Below are 19,271 nucleotides of genomic sequence, written 5' to 3' on the forward strand. Positions count from 1 at the left end.
GCTAAAGAAGCTGAGTGTAAAGGTGATGGGCTAGCCAAGCATGTTTCCAGACCTAAACCCTATTGAGCATCTGTGGGGCATCCACAAACGGAAAGGGGGAGGAGTGCAAGGTCTCCAACATCCACCAACTCCATGATGTCGTCATGGAGGAGTGGAAGAGGACTCCAGTGGCAACCTGTGACGCTCTGGTGAACTCCATGCCCAAGAGGGTTAAGGCAGTGCTGGAAAATAATGGTGGCCACACAAAATATTGACACTTTGGGTTCAATTTGGACATTTTCACTTAGGGGTGTACTCACTTTTGTTGCCAGCGGTTTAGACATTAATGGCTGTGTGTTGAGTTATTTTGAGGGGACCGCAAATTTACACTGTTATACAAGCTGTACACTCACTACTTTCACTTGCTTTACATTGTAGCAAAGTGTAATTTCTTCAGAGTTGTCACATGAAAAGATATAATAAAAAATATTTACAAAAATGTGAGGGGTGTACTCACTTTTGTGAGATAATGTATGTGTGTGTATCACTAACCCCCGAAGGAGCTGCTGGTTTTGTTGGGCTTACCATTACCTTCTTGACCTTGCCTCTGTCTAGGGTTTCTCGAGGTAGATGGCCCAAAGAAATGCAAAAACTGACACTGGATCTTCTTTTGGGTTATTTATTTAGAAGATAAAACAGTCTCTTAATGAAGGGTAGAGGGTTAGGAGAAAGTCCAGGTACTTTTGGAACTGCAAAAATAGAAAGTCTCTTACAGAATAAATCCAGAGATTAACCGTTTCACAGCTGGATTCTCACAACCTCTGGATAGACCTCCTCTCACCAGGCCTAGAAGCCGGTAGGGTGTTAGGTAAAATGAAGTCTCTGCCACAGACTTGAATATGAATTACTTGAGCGTAACCGAGGGTCATGGACAAATTTAGGTAACTATCATACAGTACCAGTATCTCTCAGCCGGTCCGGCGATACCGTAAGATTGTAAGTCCACGAAGTGTCCTTCAACTGAGCCTCCAGGCTCCTTTAGAGAAACCACTCTTAAAGAGTCCTCCCCTGGATGCTTCTCCAGTTGCTGGGCCTCTCCTTAGTTGAGACGGCACCGGACCACCTTTGAATCCTCAGGCCTCGACATCCATTCAGGCCTGTCCCTGCAGTTACTTCACCTCGGGCTATCCAGCCCCAAGACTCGGAATTGCATGGATCCGCACCCCAGGCCAGTAGGGCCATGGGGGCTGGTCAGGAGGACCAGGACCAAGCAGACAGAAAATATCTACTGCATCGGAACCCTGAAGCACGTGATCTCAGTACCTTAAATACCACCTCCCAGAGTGCACAGCAGGAGAACACTCCCACTGGGGTGGTTCCGAGAAAACTTGGCACTCAGTACACCCAAATAGACTGCGTTCTAACCACTTACCGGCGGTGACAGCGACACCTGCGGTCAAGTAGAACTCAGTGCAATCCAGCCAGACTGGTACTGAAACCATAATTATAGCACAATTGGCCCTATAACCCAACTGTGGTTTCAGGAATATTAATTTTCAAAAACATATAGCCCATGCTTGTCAGGAGCCGGCGCTATATATATTTATTATTATTATTATTATTAATATATATATATATTTTTTTGTGCAAATCTGACCTTTTTAAAGATTAACTTCCAATAGCTCTTACCCAGGCAGCATTGTTCATGTTCATTTTATTTACTTCTTCTTTTCTTGATGACAATCTGCTTACAGCAGAATTGCAATATAAAGGTCACGGTTTCAAAACTACCAAGCATACCATCGTTTTTGCTTTCCCGATACCTTCTTGGTCAGAAACGCAATATGATAGCTTGCTTGGAACAAACTATTGCTATTTCCAGATGGCTGTTCATGTTATTGAACTACACAAATGAGAGTTGGGAAAGATCTATAAAACCTTTCTGAAAGTGAATCACAAGGCCTGTATTGATGATAATATTCACGTGTTTGGCATCTTTTCATAATGTTATCCGTTTTTTCTTTTGGGGGCAGTGTATGGCCGAAGTACTGCGAAAACATTCTCTAAATATATGGTAGTCTGCAAAAGCATCCTTTACTTATGTTTTCTAATTTGGATGCATTTTTAGAATAAAATACAATGAAAAAAAAATATTTACAGATTTGTCTTGCAGCACTGGTTATTTTTGAGTAACACAAAATAGTGATATATATTTTGAACTAAAGGCAAGTTCCCCTTTACAAAAAATGTGTGCAGGTAAAGGGGTGTCTGTAGATGAAAAAAATATGCAGTTTTGACCAAAGTTGAATCATGCTCTTGCTGTAGTTGCAGGCCATCTATTTACCTCCTGAAGCCTGATTGAAAAACGCATTGTGTCCTGCCTTGTTGTTAGGACATTACTAAAAGACTCCCAGCTGTTACTGTACACTTCCACCATCACAGGAGCAAGCTCACAAATGCTGAGCTCAAAGCTACTGCATCGGGGAGAGAAAGCACATGTGAGGGGTTTTGAATCTGAGAAAAAGCTTACACCCATATCAAGGGTCTTAGCCAACTTTGGTGAAAGCTGGTTTTATCTACAGGTGCCCTTATCTGCATAGGTAGTTTTTTTGGTAAAGATGAACTAAGCTTTGAAAGTACCTGCAGCAACAAATGGATATTTCTGTAGGAGAAAAACTGATCAGTGCAGCAATCAGTCTTTCCTCTCTTAACGTTTGTTTAGGCATTCCCCTATGCTCTAAAATTACATTTTAGCTAAATTATCAGTCCATTCACATGTAATTTTATATCCATTGGTTATAATGAATTCAGTCTGTGGAAGTTTCAACAAACTAAAATGCTTTTTATTTTTATGTAATCCCAGTTCGTTTTTGCTAAATAGGTCTTGTGTGATGCTTCTGCACCATGTTATGTTTGATTTCCACTGTATTGCTCAGTGATGGCTAAAGGGTCGAGTCATATCATACGGTCAGTGGATCACTGACCTACTTTGAGCTGCATTGTTCTGCTGTAAAAAAAGTATTTCACAGTTGGGAGAATTGTCATGTTATAAGATGACCTTTGTACTGTTGAACATAAAATAACCATATTTTTATAATATATATATATATAATTCTACTATATATGTATGTATATATGTGTGTGTGTGTGTGTGTATAATATATATATATATAATTCTACTATATATGTATGTATATATGTGTGTGTGTGTGTGTGTATAATATATATATATATATATATATATATATATATTTTACTATATATGTGCATAATCTGATGTATAGTTTGTGCTCATAAGTTTACATTACATACCCTGGCAGAATTTGATTTCTTGGCCATTTTTCAGAGAATATGAATAACACAAAAACGTTTCTTTCATTCATGGTTAGTGTTTGGCTGAAGCCATTTATTATTAATCAACTGTGTTTACTCTTTTTAAAGTGGAGGGCCACCCTGAAAAAAAAAAAATCTTAAAAATTACAAAAAAATCTAAAAAAAATAAATCAAAAATTTTTTTTTTTTTTTTTTACTTACCAGAAGTGCCTGTTGCTAGGCACATAATCCTAATCTTCCTCTTCCTCCTCCGCGGAGATCTTCTTTCTTCTCTCCTCCGTGCGGCGTCTTCTGGGTAATGGGTTGCGCTGTGTTCTGGGAACTGTGTGTTCCAGAACACAGCACGTCCCATTCACAAAGCGCTGCGTGACTCGCGCATGCGCAGTAGGAAACGGGCAGTGAAGCCGTAAGGCTGCACTGCCTGTTTCCCTTACAAGGAATGGCGGCGCCGGGACCCGAGAGCCGAGGGAAGGGTCGGCCTCGGGCGGCCGACTTCGCGGGCACCCTGGACAGGTAAGTGGGCTGATTAAGTCAGCAGCTGCAATGTTTGCAGCTGCTGACTTTTTTTTTTTTTTTAAACGGCCCTCCGCTTTAAATCATAATCACAACAGAAACTACCCAAATGAGCCTGATTAAAAGTTTACATACACCTGTTCCTAATACCGTGTATTGCCCCTTTTTAAAATCAATGACAGCTTGAAGTCTTTGTGGTCTTTGTAGATGAGGCTCTATCTTCTCACAGGGTAAAACTGCCCATTCCTCTTTGCAAAAAGACTCCAGTCCCTGGAATAATATTGGGCTGTCTTGCATGAAGTGCACTTTTGAGATCTCCCCAGAGTGGCTCATTGATATTGGGGTCACGAGACTGAGATGGCCACTCCAGAACCTTCCCTTTATTGTGCTGTAGCCAATGACAGGTCAACTTAGCTTTGTGTTTTGGATCATTGTCATGTTGGAATGTCCAAGTATGTCACATGTGCAGCTTCCTGGCTGATGAATGCAAATATTCCTCCATTTGTTTTGTTGATAACATACTGCATTCATCTTGCCAACAATTTTGACCAAATTTCCTGTGCATTTGTAGCTCACACATCCCCAAAACATCAGCGATCCACCTCCGTGTTTCACAGTAGGAATGGTGTACCTTTCATCATAGGCCTTGTTGACTCCTCTCCAAATGTAGTGTTTATGGTTATGGCCCAAAAGCTACATTTTTGTCTCATCACTCCAAATTACTTTGTGGCAGAAGGTTTGAGGCTTATCTCTGTGCTGTTTGGCGTATTATAAGCGGGGTGCTTTGTGGCATTTCCATAGTAATGGCTTTCTTCTGGTGACTCAACCATGCAGCCCATCTTTCTTCAAGTGCCTCCTTATTGTGCATCTTGAAACAGCCACACCACATGTTTTCAGAGGGACCTGTATTTCACCTGAAGTTATTTGTGAGATTTTCTTTGCATCTTGAACACTTTTCGTGGCAGTTTAGTTGGTCTACCTGACCGCGGTTTGGTTTCAACAGAACCCGCTCATTTTCCACTTCTTGGTTTAGAGTTTGAACACTGCTGATTGGCATTCTCAATTCCTTAGATATCTTTTTATATCCCTTTCCTGTTTTATACAGTTCAACTACCATTTTCCCGAAGATCCGTTGACAAATCTTTTGCTTTCCCCATGACTCAGAATCCAGAAATGGCAGCGCAGCACTGTTAGCTTTTGACCAGGGTCATATGGGGTAGTTTCTGTTATTATAATTTAAAAAGAGTAAACACAGTTGATAATAAATGGCTTCAGCCAAACAGTAACCATGAGTGAAAAATGTTTGTGTTAACATTCATATTCTCTGAAAAATGGCCAAGAAATCATAAATTCTGCCAGGGTATGTAAACTTATCAGCACAACTGTAGATGTATAAATATATATTTAAGACTCTTCTTTAAAAAAATCTATTGCATGCATACAGTGCATTGAAAAAGTATTCATACCCCTTGAAATTTTCCCCATTTTTCTCATGTTACAACCAAAACTGTAAATGTATTTTATTGGGCTTTTATATGATAGACCAACACAAAGTGGCACATAATCGTGCAGTGGAAGGAAAATGATAAAAGGTTTTCACATTTATTTGTAAAAAAAAAATGGAAGTGTAGCGTGCATTTGTATTCAGCCCCCCCCAGTCAATACTTTGTAGAACCACCTTTCGCTGCAATTACAGCTGCAAGTCTTTTTAGGTATGTCTCTACCAGCTTTGCACATCTAGAGAGTGAAATGTTTGCCCATTCTTCTTTGTAAAATAGCTCAAGCTCTGTCAGATTGGATAGAGAGCGTTTGTGAACAGCAGTTTTTAAATCTTGCCACAGACCCTCAATTGGGCCATTCTAACACATGAATATGCTTTGCTCTAAACCATTCCATTGTAGCTCTGGCTGTATATTTGATATATGAGCTACAACTAAGGCTATTGGCAAAACTCATCAGCTTTATTGTTTTACTGTCACGCTGATGTACCAATAAACGACACTTCAAGGATTAGTGTTGCCGACTCTTCTTACTACTGTTGTATATTTATGGTCGTTGTCCTGCTGGAAGGTGAACCTCTGCCCCAGTCTTAAGTCTTTTGCTGACTCAAATAGTTTTTTTTTCTAAAATTGCCCTGTATTTTGCTCCATCCATCTTTCTATTAATTCTGAATAGCTTCCCTGTCCCTGCTGAAAAAAAGCATCACGATGCTGCCACCACCACGTTTCACGGTGGGAATGGTGTGTTAGTTTTCCGCCACATGTATCGTTTTTGCTTTTAGACCAAAGTTAAATTTTGGTCTCGTGTGACCAGAGCACCTTCTTCCACGTTTTGCTGTGTCCCCCACAAGTCCAACCTATGTGTGTGATTTGTGATTACATTGTTCTATCCCTGTATGTTGTGGTCGTTCGGGTGATTATCTAATAGTTTTTTGAAACTATCGATGCTCCCTGCTGAGACTACTGCCTATGGAAGGTTTAACCTGGGGGACAGGTAGCAGGTACAAAAGCTTCCTGGGATAAGCAGGCTTTCGGGAACAGATACCAGATCCAGTGAGGTAGTGACAAACAGTGCTGTGTTTATTTGTGTTATATACAAATTTATATACAGGTGCTGTACAGTGTTCCAGAAACAAATGATAACAAATGATAACAAAGATGGCAAAACAAAAATCCTAGCTGTGTCTCGGCTCTAACTACACAATATGCAGGCCCTAACTACCAGGCTGAGCAAGCCTACCGCTTGTCAGTTTCTGCACAAATTGCTTAACAGCTTTTACCAACCTTTTGGCTCTCACAGATGAGCGTGGTCTGTGTTTCCCAGGCAGAGAGAAAAGGCTGCCTGCTCAGGTGAGCTTAAATTAGCCTGGGAAAGAGGACCAAGACCCGAACTGGATCATAGTTCAGAGACTTCTGAATGTGTACAAGAGGAGCCTGGGAGACGTAAAAACCCCCAACAGGACTTTTCCTGGCTCTCTCTGGGACGCTCTGCTACAAAGGGAATTTCACATACTTGCCGCTCCTACGGTAAAGAACCCTCTACGTAGTTTAAGGTTAAACCTCTTATTTTAATTTTTAATGAGCGTCCATGTGTCTTGTTAAACTCCCTTACGCAAAAAAAAGTTTTATCCCTATTGTGGGGTCACCGGTTATGGTATTTGTATATTGAAATCATATCCCCTCCCAAGCGTCTCTTCTCCAGAGTGACTAAGTTCAGAGCTTGTAACCTTTGCTCATAACTAATATCTTCCAGACCCTTTATTAACTTTGCTGCCCTTCTTTGTACTCACTCCATTTCCAGTACATCCTTCCTGAGGGCTGGTGCCCAGAACTAAACGCTATACTCTAGGTGCAACCGGAGCAGAGTCTTGTAGAGCGGGAGAATTATCGTTTCATCTCTGGAGTTAATCCTCTTTTTAACGCATTCCAATTTTCTGTTTGCTTTGATAGCAGCAACTTGCATGCCATTGCTGAGCCTATCGTCTACCAGGACCCCCAGGTCCTTTTCCATCCTAGATTCCCCCAGAGGTTCCCCACCCAGTTTATAGATTGCATTCATATTTTTGCCAACCAAATGCATTATTTTACATTTTTCTACATTAAACCTTATTTGCCATGTAGTTGCCCACCCCATTCATTTGCAAAGTTGCCACATCCTGCATCAAAGTTATTGCCCTGCTTAGCTTGGTATCGTCTGGAAATACAGAGATTGAACTGTTTACCCCATCCTCCAGGTTGTTTATAAACAAATTAAATAGGATTGTTTCCAGCACAGAACCCTGGGGGACCCCACTACCCACCCCTGACCATTCTGAGTACTCCCCATTTATCACCACCCTCTGAACACACCCTTGTAGCTAGTTTTTAATCCACGTACTCGCGCTATGGTTCATGCCAAGGGACCTTATTTTGTACAGTAAACGTTTATGGGGAACTTTGTCAAATGTTTTTGCAAAATCCAGATACACCACGTTTACGGGCCTTCCTTTATCAAGATGGCAACTCATCTCCTCATAGAAGGTTAACAGATTGGTTAGGCAAGAACGATTCTTCATGAATCCATGCTGATTACTGCTAATGATACTGTTTTCTTTACTATAATCCCTTATCGTCCCCTCCAAGAGCTTGCATACTATTGATGTTAGGCTTACTAATTCCCAGGGATGTTTTTTGGGTCCTTTTTAAATATTGGTGCTTCGTTGGCTTTTCTCCAATCAGCTGGTACCATTCCAGTCAGACGGTCAGTACAAATTAGGAACAATGGTCTGGCAATTACTTGACTGGTTTCTCCAAGTACCCTCGGATGCAAGCCATCTAGTCCCAGTGATTTATTAATGTTAAGTTTCCCAAGTCTAATTTTAATTCTGTCCTCTGTTAACCATGGAGGTGCTTCCTATGATGTCCTGAGGATAAACACTGTAGTTTTGGTTACTGAAGCCCCCCCAATTCCCTCGTGAAGACAGAAGAGAAGAATAAATTAAATCTCTTTTGCTATCTCCCCATCCTTTGTAACCAGATGTCCTTCCTCATTCTTTATGGGGTCAATATTGTCTGTCCTCCCTTTTTTACTGTTTACATACTTAAAGAATTTCTTGGGATTTTTATTGCTCTGCTCTGCTTTGTGTCTTTCGTATTCTATCTTAGCTGCCCTAATTGTACCCTTACATTTCTTGTTGCATTCTTTGTAAAGTCTGAATGCTGATGATGATCCCCCAACCTTGTATTTTTTAAGGCCTTCTCCTTTGCTTTTATGTGCATTTTTACATTGGAGTTAAGCCATCCAGGACTTTTGTAAGCTATTTTAGATGTATTACCGAATGGGATGCATTGGCTAATGCCCTTATTTAATATGCCTTTAAAGCACACCCATCTCTCCTCTGTGTTCTTTATTCCTAAGATTTTGTCCCAATTCATGCCTTCTAACAAGGTTCGTAGTTTAGGAAAGTTGGCTCTTTTGAAATTCAGTGTCTTTTTATATTCCCCTTATGTTTCCAATTTGTGTGATTTTTTTATTTTTATTATTATTTATTTATTTATTTATTTATTTATTTTTTTTAAACTGACGCCAATTGACCTGTGATTGCTGTTTCCTAAATTGACCCTTATTTCTACATTCGTGATCAGGTCTGTATTGGTAATCAGTAGATCCAGTAACGCTTTATTTCTAGTTTGTGCGTCTACCATCTGAACCATGAAATTGTCCTGCAAGAATCTTAGGAACTGGCAAACCTTAGACGAATGCGTGATTTCCCTCTGCCCAGTCTGTCTGGATAATTAAAATCCCCCATTATGATAACACTTCCCATCCTTGCTGCTAATCCAACTTGTGATAGCAAGTCCGTCTCCCCCCTCAGGTTAGGAAGCCTATAGCATACTCCCAGTATTTTCCCCTTAGCTTCATCCCTCTTGAGCTCTACCCATAAGGATTCCACCTCCTCCCTAGCTCCCTTAGGCTGGATTCACACCTATGCATTTTGTGCATTTTGCAGATTTGCACCACAGAACGTGTTCCATAGGAAACCATGTTAAATGGACTGTAGTGCAAGTCTGCAAAATGCAAAGAGCACTAAAAATGCATAGGTGTGAATCCAGCCTTAGTGATGTAATCTCTCACATTCACTTGTAAATTATTCTTGATATATAGGCATACCCCTCCCTCTTTATTGCTCTCTGTATTCTTGCAATAAAGGGTATACCCTTGATGGTTGCCAGCCAATCATGAGAGCTTTTGAACCAGGTCTCAGATATTCCCACAAAATCCCAATCCTCCTCGTACAACAGTATCTCTAGTTCACCCATCTTGTCTGCCAGGCTTCTGGCATTGGTGAACATGCCACGTAGTTTAGACTGGCCGCATACTATCCTTCTATTGGGTGTTCAGAGATTGCAACTAGGACTTTGTTTCCTTGGGTTTATGTGCTTTAGTCAACCTACCTCTAATGCCCCCAATACTACCCTATACAGCACAGTGCTTTTTTTGTCATTTGACCCCTGTATACCCTAAAAAACCTGTCTGATCCTGCGTGACTATACCCTCACCTCTGCAAACAGACCATTTGGTCCGTTTGCGTGATTCCATCAGCTGCAGCCCTGCTCTCTGCATGAAGCTCTCCCTGTGTCTGTGTCCTCAGAACTCTGATTTCTTAAATCCATTTAAAAACATTTGCCAGTGCTGTTATAAACTAAAAGATTGTGTTGTATCTTTTTTTTTTTTTTTTTTTTTTTTTTTTTTTTTTTTTAGGAAATAATTTCACTCTGTGCAAATTATTAAGGAATAAGTGAACATTTGAGGAAATGTGAAATCATTAGAGTGAACAAACAATTCACTTTAAAAGTGCATCTGGAGGAGGTCTAGTGCTAGAATTGTTGCTCTTACACACGACCAGACTTTTCGACGCACTAGGTCCGGCGGAACAATTCGATCGTGTGTGGGCTCCATCGGACCTTTGCTGTCAAAAAATCTGAAGGACTTTAGAAATAGAACCTGTTTCAAATTTTTTCAGACGGACTCGAGTCTGGTTGAAAAATCCGTTTGTGTGTTTGCTAGTCTGATAAATAAAAACCGACGCTAGGGCAGTTATTGGCTACTGGCTATGAACTTCCTTATTCTAGACCGGTCGTACGTAATCGTGTTCAAATCTGTCGGACTTTGGTGTGATTGTGTGTGGCCAAGTACGTTCATTCGGAAAGTTCATTGGAACTCCGCTGAAAGTCCGTCAGGAAGACCGTCGGACCTAGTCCGTCAAAGTCTCTGGCAGGTGTGCGCGGTGATATGTAACGTGTATCGCAATTGACACTTTTGTGAGTAGGCACCCCAAACACGTGCCTTTTACATTCCTACGTGGGGTTAGAGGGCCTCAAAAATTTGGGGGCAGGTTTATGTGCTTGGATGTAACTTTAATTTTTAACATTTTTTTTTTTTTTTTTTTTTTTTTTTTAATCTCCATAGGGGAGAAAAAATTCCCTATGTGATTATTTTTTTGGTGACTGGTTCTATTTAATGAGACATTCAGGGTTCACAAGACCCGCTGGATTAGTTGAGTTGGAAGCAATCCAGGGACAGCTTCCATCTGACAGGCCGGAGGCGGTTTGTCAGATATAAACACACAGTAGCTGCAGCCAAAAAAAATAAATAAAAATTGTCTATACAGCTTCTTTAAGAGAACTGTCCACACTGCAGATATACACATGGGTCTGTAGGCACAGGGGTGCCTTGGCACACTCATATACTTGGAAGAGCATTGCTAGTTTTCTTCCAAAATTCCAGAAAAAAAGGTAAAAAAAGAATTGAGTTTTGCCTAGGCACAATTCATGCTTGTAGTAAATGTTTCTAGAATATTGCAAATCTTCACTTTTGTGAGCTCAGTTTCACTTTAAACCACACAAGTGTATAACTTCTCCCTAGTGCGCCCCCACATGCACCCCAGCTTGGGCTGTTGAATTTATAAGTAACAATCTTCAAAAGCAGACAGAGCTTCTGAGTAATACAGTGAGATTTCTTTAAGCCGGCCATAGATGGATCGAATCTCAGCCAGAATTTGAGCCATATATGGGCATGCTGGTTATACTGAAGTTGATCCATGCGATTTCTTCTGGTACTACCTCTGCTTTGTGCATCGGGCTATGGTCAGAAGTGGTGGGTTGAAACAAACAAGAGCTAAAAGGGTCTCCCTCAAGCTCTGGAAAGCCTACTCATCTCTACAAATTGCATCCTCCAATGAGAGGGGGTGGCTGGTCAGAGTGAGCATCAGGGCCATGAAATGTCTGCAGCTGTTTTAACACTGCAGCCCCTGTTTTATGATAATTAAAAAAAAAAAAAAGTTTAGTGACTTTAATTGCATCCCAGTTTGGGTCAAAATGCGATAGGTTCTCTTCCATTACCCAGGACCTTCAAACTGAGGAACTAGGGACAGGAGAAGACGAATTCCCTCAGGGGACCCTGGTGAGCCTGATGACTCCTCTTCTGAGGTGTTAATGGAGAATCAGCTGTTAAAATCTTAATATGGTGCAATTTCTTGCTGAATGATTGCTCTACATTTATGTACCCTTAACTGAGTGTTTGGGTTCACTAAAGCCCCCTCAAGCTGTGCATGCCTTTTCCTGTCCATTAATTACTGGAAAAGATTTTTTGTATCTGAGAGGATCACCCATTTAAGCATTTTTTTCCCTCCTAAAAAGTTTTCACACTTTATCCTATGGTGGAGGAAATTCACTAAGTAGGGTATACTAGCAATTAACGCTGCTATATCCTCTGTGAAGTTTGACTTGTCTGGAAGACGCTGCTCAAATGCTTAGGGATCCAAGGGATAAAAAGGTTGAATTCCTATTGGGAAATTTTATTAAATTTTTTCTCTGGCAGATTGAGTCTCTCAGCCTGCGCTGACAGTAATTGCTTAATCATTGATAGACCAGTTTAAACAGGTGTTCAAGGTTATCCTGCTTAGGAGGCAGCTTTATGTTTTGCAATAGTTGCTATGAGAGATTCTATCCTTCAGGCCTTGCACCCTTCGCCCTGCGTCTTGTAAGAAGCTCCTGGCTAGTCTTCTTCGTTTTTGCGGTGAAACAGCTATTTGGGGATGTTTTGGATAATGCATCCAAAAAATTCTAGTGGAAAGCCCCCCTTTTTCCATTTAAGAAAAGGAGTAAATGTATTTTAGTTTTAAAGCTATTTCTCCTGTGCCGGAGGCATTAGTGTCCAGGCAGTCACGGCGGCTTCTACCGCCAGGTTCAATCGAATAGGGGGAATTCTTCTGCAGTTCTCAAGGACCTGGCAGGAAGAGTGTCGAGACGAATGGTGGACATTCTCAATGGCTCCAGGGTACAAACTGGAGTTCTAAGGCCGCGTACACACGCGGGGACTGTTCGCTCAACTTTGTTCGTCAAACAGTTTCAGCAGACAGTCCGCTCAAAATTAGCATGGACGGACTTGGCCACACACGACGAACGAACAGTCCGCTGAAACCCTGCGCGATGACGTGAACGGCACGTACGACGGGACTAGAAAACGACGTCCTATACACTGCAATGCAACCTTCGGCGTATAAATTCTTTCTGAGCATGCGCGGAACTTAGTTTGACGAACAAGCCTACACACGCGGGGACTGTCCGCTGAAACCAAGTTTCAGCGGACAGTTTTTCGGGATTTCCGAAAAACTTTGTTCGTCAAACTGTCCGCTGAAACTGTCCGCTGAAGCCCACACACGAGCGGACTGTCCGCTGAAACACTGTTCAGCGGACAAAGTTGAGCGAACAGTCCCCGCGTGTGTACGCGGCCTAAGAGTTCCCGTCTCCTCGTTTTCTCAGATCAAACTTTTCTAAGGATCCAGAGAAAAAGGGAAAAAAAGTGATCATGGGGGGTCCCCATATAAGAACAGAGGTTGGGGTTTGATTTAAACCTCCCCCCACCTTTTTTTTTATTTTTTTTCACGGTGCCAAATCCAAATGGACTTTCAGAATCAATCCAAATCGTTTATCTCCATCCTACAAGGCGGAGAACTTCTGGCGTCAATCGACATCAGAGGTATACATCCATATGCCTATTTCCTTGCTCACTAGTAATATCTACTTTTCAAGGTAGAAAATCTTCATTTTCAGTATGAAGCTCTGCTTTCCGGTCCAGCTACTGCACCTTGAGTGTTTACAAATGTTCTGGCCCCTCCTCTAGCCAGATTAAGGGCCCAAGGTATAACGAATATGGTTTACCTAGGCGATCTGGTCTTGATAGACCAGTCGGTAGCCCACTCAGACCAAAGTATGGTCACCACATTCAACTACCTGGAATATCTATGTCGGATTCTCAACCTAGGAGAAATCTTATTTAAAACCATGAAGAAGGCTAAAATACTTGGGTCCGATCATAGGTACACCCACAACAGGGTATTCTTGCCCCAGGCAAAGATCAGTGCCATAAAGGAACTGATTTAGTTGGTCGAAGCAAGATTAATTTCTGCTATTCAACTTTGCATGAGCTTGTTGGGAAAGATGGTGGCTTCATTCGAGGCCTTTCCTTATGCTCAGTTTCAATCGAGACGGCTGAAAAACAGTATCTTATCGGCTTGGAACAAAGGGTTCAAGCTCTACATTCTCGATGTGTCTGACTCCAAAGCCTACGGCCACGTCACCCTGATGGCGCCCGATCTCATCTGATCTTGGAGGCTAAGCAGGGTCAGGCCTGGTTAGTACCCGGATGAGAGACCACCTGGAAATACCAGGTGCTGTAGGCTGAGTGCGCCAGAGGCTCAGTTTATGGTTTATATCCAAAAATCTACTAAGGGGAAAATCCTTCCTTCGGTTACCTGGGAAGTGGTAACATGTGCCAACATTTTTTTGTTTAGTTTAGTTTAGGGAACAGTTCTGGAAGAGGCAATTGTCCGAGAAGTGGTCCAGATCATAAATGGCCTTGCTCATTAACGTTTTAGAAATTCAGGCAGAGCTCTTGGTCCTGAGGACCTGAACGTTCAGTTTGTTATTGTCCTGCCAGGATTCAATCCGACAATGCCACAGCAATGGCCTTTATTAATTACCAAGGGGGCACAAGAAGTTGTGCGTCCCAGAGAAAGGTGAATCATATCCTCTCTTGGGCAGAAAACAATGTACTCTTCATTCTAGGAATAGAAAATTGGCAGGCGGACTACTTTTAGTCACCAGCAGTTGTTCCTGAGAGAATGGTTCCTTCACCCCGACAATATCTTCCTGTCAATATGTCAAAAATGGGAGATCCCAGACATAGACATACATCTGTTTGCGTCCAGGTTCAATAAAGAAATCAACAACTTTGTGTTAAGAACAAAGGATCTGCTAGCATGAGGAACAGATGCCTTGCTATTCTCGTGGAATCGGTTCTCACTGATTTCTGCATTCCCTCCTATTCTGCCTGCATCCATGACTTCTTTGCAGGATCAAGCAGGAAGAAAAGTCCGTTGATTCTTGTGGCCCCCAGCAGGGCTCAGGAAATCTTTGTATGCAGCGATCGTAAAGATGGCAGTAGGGGACCCATGGATCCTACCATAACGGCCAGACCTTCTCTCGCAAGGTCAAATGTTCTGTCCTACTTTACAAATGCTAAATTTAACGGTCTGGCTATTGAGACCCACACTCTGAAGAAGTGCGCGGTCAGGTTCAGTAGTTTCTACCAGGTCTCGGCCTTATCGGTAATTTTTTCAACGACCACTTGCTTTGCATTCTTTGGTTCATAACTTTATTTAGGGGTTAACACGGCTTAATCTCCAATTAGGTAACCCCTTAACCCTTGGGACTTGAATTTGTCGGCATGACAAAACAGCCTCGTTTTGGGCCAATACATTCTCTTGATGCAGTGAGAGCAGTCAAAATCTACTTAATGGCGACTGCTCAGATTCAGAAAACTATGTTTTATTCGTGTTGCCTGAAGGTCCTAAAAGAGGACGGACAGCATCGAAATGTACTATTTCGACAAGTAATCATTCAAGCTTATGGTTTAAAGAGGTAGTTTTACCATCTCAAATCGAAGCGCACTCCTCTAGGGCTGTTAGTGCTTCGTGGGCAGTGCATCACCAAGCTTCCATGGCTTAATTCTGCAAGACCGCAACTTGGTCTTTAATCCATACATTTACCAGATTCTATCTGGTGGATGTAAGACAGGAGGATGTCGCCTTTGGGTGCAGTGTACTGCAGGCAGCAGTATAAATCCTCTGATTTCATGGTGCCCTACTTGAGTTGACATTGCCCTGAGACATCCCACATAGTAATTAATATGGTTCTGTGTCCCGTGATGTACGATTAAAGAAAATTGGATTTTTATAACAGCTTACCTGTAACTTCCTTTTCTTTTGAAGTACATCACGGGACACAGAGGTCCCGTCCCTCTTTCTAGTATACATGTGTATTGCTGTGCTACAAAACTGAGATACTCCCACTAGTGGGAGGGATTATATAGGGAGGCAACTTCATGTTTAGGGTGTGCCAGTGTCTAGCACTTGAAGGTGGACTATAACCACATAGTAATTACTATGGCTCTGTGTCCCATAATGTACTTCAAAAGAAAAAGATTTTACAGGTAATCTGTTATAAAAATCCTATTATTACAGTATTTGTAGCTGCTGACTTTTAATTTTTTTGTAAAAAGGCTCAAGAACTGCTTAAGGTTCTGTTCCCACCTAGGTGTTTTTTGGGTGTTTTTCTGGTGTAAGCCTCGGCTCTAAAAACGCCCAACTGGGGACGTGGTACAGGAGATCAATGCAGCCTCACCAGTGCCCATCATATGCATCCTCACTGTGCCCAGCAGCTTTCCAGTGCCCGTCATGTAGCCTGCCTGTGCCTCACCAGTGCATATAAACTTACACATGTAAGCAAGCACGCACGTGTGTGTGTGTGTATATGTATATATATGTGTGTATGTATCTCTGTGTGTGTGTGTGTGTGTGTGTGTGTGTATATATATATATATATATGTTGTGGCAGCACGCAGGTAAAGTCACCTGGTTGTATCCAGGATGGGAAATATGTGTGCCCTAGATTCAGGCTTTATGCAGACTTGTATAATTAGAGGGGAAGAGTTAATGAGCCCAGCTGAAGTAAGTGGGCTCATTAAGACCTCTACAAAAAACCCCAGCATGCTTAGGGAGATGCTCCATCCTGGAACCAGTTTTGTGTTGTATAGACTGGGGAGTGTGTCACTTGTTCCGTGCGGTGAGTTAACGTCTGTGTGGCAAACCTCTACAACAGAGACAGGGACTGGTGCTGCACAAGGCTGCACTCAGTTGTTAGATAGGGAATCTAAGTGTGTAATTAGAGGTCAAGCTGACCAAGGATTTATTTTCATGTTTTATTTTTGTTTGGCTGTTATATGTATCACTGCATGTAGCATGAATAAACCGCATCTTTTGTTTGTTTGCACCTACAACGCTGTCTGCTGTGCCTGATTTTGTGTTGTGAACCCATCCAGGGGGTCACACACACCCGCTGCCGAGCTAACCCCTCACAATGTGTGTGTGTGTGTGTATATATGTGTGTGTGTGTGTGTGTATGTATATATGTGTGTGTGTATATGTATGTATGTATGTATGTATGTGTGTGTGTGTGTATATATATATATATATATATATATATATATATATATATATATATATATATATATATATATATATATATATATATATATATATATATATATATATATATATATATATATATATATATATATATATATATATATTACACACACATATACATATAAACCTGCACACATATAACTAACTCACACATGCACACACAGAGGCATACAAATGATATATATATATATGTATATATATGAGAGAGAGAGACTTTTTAAAAATTGGCAGCTGCAGCTCTCTGTACCTTATTCTCCATGCTGGATACTGCACTCAAGGGGGAGGCAGAGAGCACAGCACACACTGCTAGAAGCCTTTCTCTTGCTTTCACTTTCATAGTAAACAGCGTGACTGAGCTCCTGCACAGCCGATTTACACATTGGCTGAGGAGCCATATGCAGCCACCGCTGGAGAGAGGGGGACTTTACAGCGAGACCCCATGGGCGCCTGCAGCATGGGTGAGGAGGAGTAGAGACTAAAGACGGAATGACACCCCGGTGATGGGCGGGGCCAATCCCAGCAGGCCCCGCCCCATTTTCGGCAGCAGTATCGGTGAAAATTCTTTTGGCTTTTTGCCGAAAGGGCCATTTTCCGCCAATATGTTTCGGCGGCCGAAATTTCGGTGCATCCCTAACATCCTCCAATTAGTTAAAATGTATTCTTTAATTTCAGAGCGTGGTCTTGGTCAGTTGATTTTTTTTTTTTTTTTTTTTTTATATAGACGAAAACTGTACTGAATAAACGAAAATCGTTCATTCTGTTATAGGAGAAAAGTTTTCATGCTTGTCCCTTTCGGATAACTATGCATGAACTGTCTGTCTTAATCGCTCTCGAAAAGCTGTGTACCAACGATGAGATTATAGGACCATTGCACCGAAAACATTATTTATTTTACCGATTTTCTCATTGTATTTATTAAGCTATAGTAACAGATTCTGGTCAGCTGTCAAGATATCCATATTTAGCTACCAAACCCTTTTCTATCACTGGCTTACTGTTTCGGTTATTTGCAGACATTTTATATGCTTATGATTGCTGTAATTCTGTTTGTAGTGGTTATAATCCTAGTACAATTGCAAAGTGCACTTAGAAATGCAGTCGATGTAAATCTGAGGGGAAGCTTTGCTGATTTTATCATCCAGTCATGTGCAAGCTAAAATGCTGTTTTTTATTTTCCCTCCATGGAGATCGGCGCCAAATTCAAAAAGTGAAACGCACACTATACATACAGTATAATGTAATCTTGCATCTTACCTATTACATTGCTGTATGTAATAATTTCACACCCCCTTTGTCCCTAGTGGTCTGCCCAGTGTCCTGCATGCAGTTTTATATTATAAAAACTGTTCTTTCTGCCTGGAAACTGGAGATTGTCCATAGCAACCAAAACTGTCCCATTACATCAAAAATGGTTTTAGACCAGCTAGAAAACAGCGATAATAAATTAGAATCACTCGCAGAATTGAGCGACAGTGATTTGTGGGGAGATCCGTCATCAAATACTGAAAAGTATGCAACGCCCACCGAACATAGGCCCAGGCTTGGCCCATTCTCTTCGCCTCTGGGATTCGGTGAAATATTCTGCAGGTCTCCAATCTCCCCATCTCCCGTTACTGCGTTTTCTACACTGCCCCCTATTCCCACCAGGTTGTGATAACCCCGGTCAGTTTGTGTGGTGGACGGATCATGGTTTTGTAGATGTCCATTCCTTGCTCACCCCGACTAAAATTATCCCTTTTGCAGCCCTCCGGTCATCCCATGATATTCCCCTCAGGGAATTTTATACTTACCTTCAAATTAGGCACTTCCTTCACCAATTGATTGGGCCCCAATCGGCTCCCTACACGCTCTCCCCTTTTGAGAGCCTTTGTAGATCTCGACCCCACGCTCCAGGGTTGATCTCCCTCATCTATGCAGCTATTTTAACGTCTACAAAGCCGCCACTCCGACCCTATCACCTTCAATGGGAGGCTGACCTAGGTAAACAGCTTGATCCGGAGGACTGGCAGGCCATGACCAGGGCGCTGCCTACATGTTCCAGAAATGTTCTCTTTCTGGAGAATGCGTATAAGGTATTCTATAGGTGGTATTACACCCCTTCGAGGCTGGCGGCGTTTATCCCGTCTTGCTCCCCCTTATGTTTCCGTGGATGCTCGCTGGAGGGCACTATGGCTCACATCTGGTGGACCTGCCCCAGGGTGACTAGACTATGGGTCAGAGTATATGCTCTACTCCGTACACTCTTTCATGTGGATATTAGGAGAGACCCTTTTGAGGCCCTCTTGTGGAAACCGATTACAGGACTCCTGCGTCCGGAGCGTCAGCTAGCTGCGCATCTCTTTACTGCAACTAAACTCAC

At 41.9% G+C, this 19,271-nt stretch overlaps 1 protein-coding gene and 1 pseudogene across 2 annotated transcripts in view; both read left to right on the top strand.

Annotated features, from left to right (window-relative positions):
- The window catches only part of CNST (consortin, connexin sorting protein), a 178,297-nt gene that overhangs the window by 88,608 nt on the left and 70,418 nt on the right, over nt 1-19,271 (top strand). The gene's annotated exons all lie outside the window — the stretch shown is intronic.
- LOC143990745 (5S ribosomal RNA) lies at nt 13,929-14,047 on the top strand (annotated as a pseudogene).

This window comes from Lithobates pipiens, unplaced genomic scaffold, assembly GCF_037356315.1.
Source record: "Lithobates pipiens isolate NorthernLeopardFrog02 unplaced genomic scaffold, aLitPip1_a1.2 Scaffold_18, whole genome shotgun sequence".
NCBI lineage: Eukaryota > Metazoa > Chordata > Amphibia > Anura > Ranidae > Lithobates > Lithobates pipiens.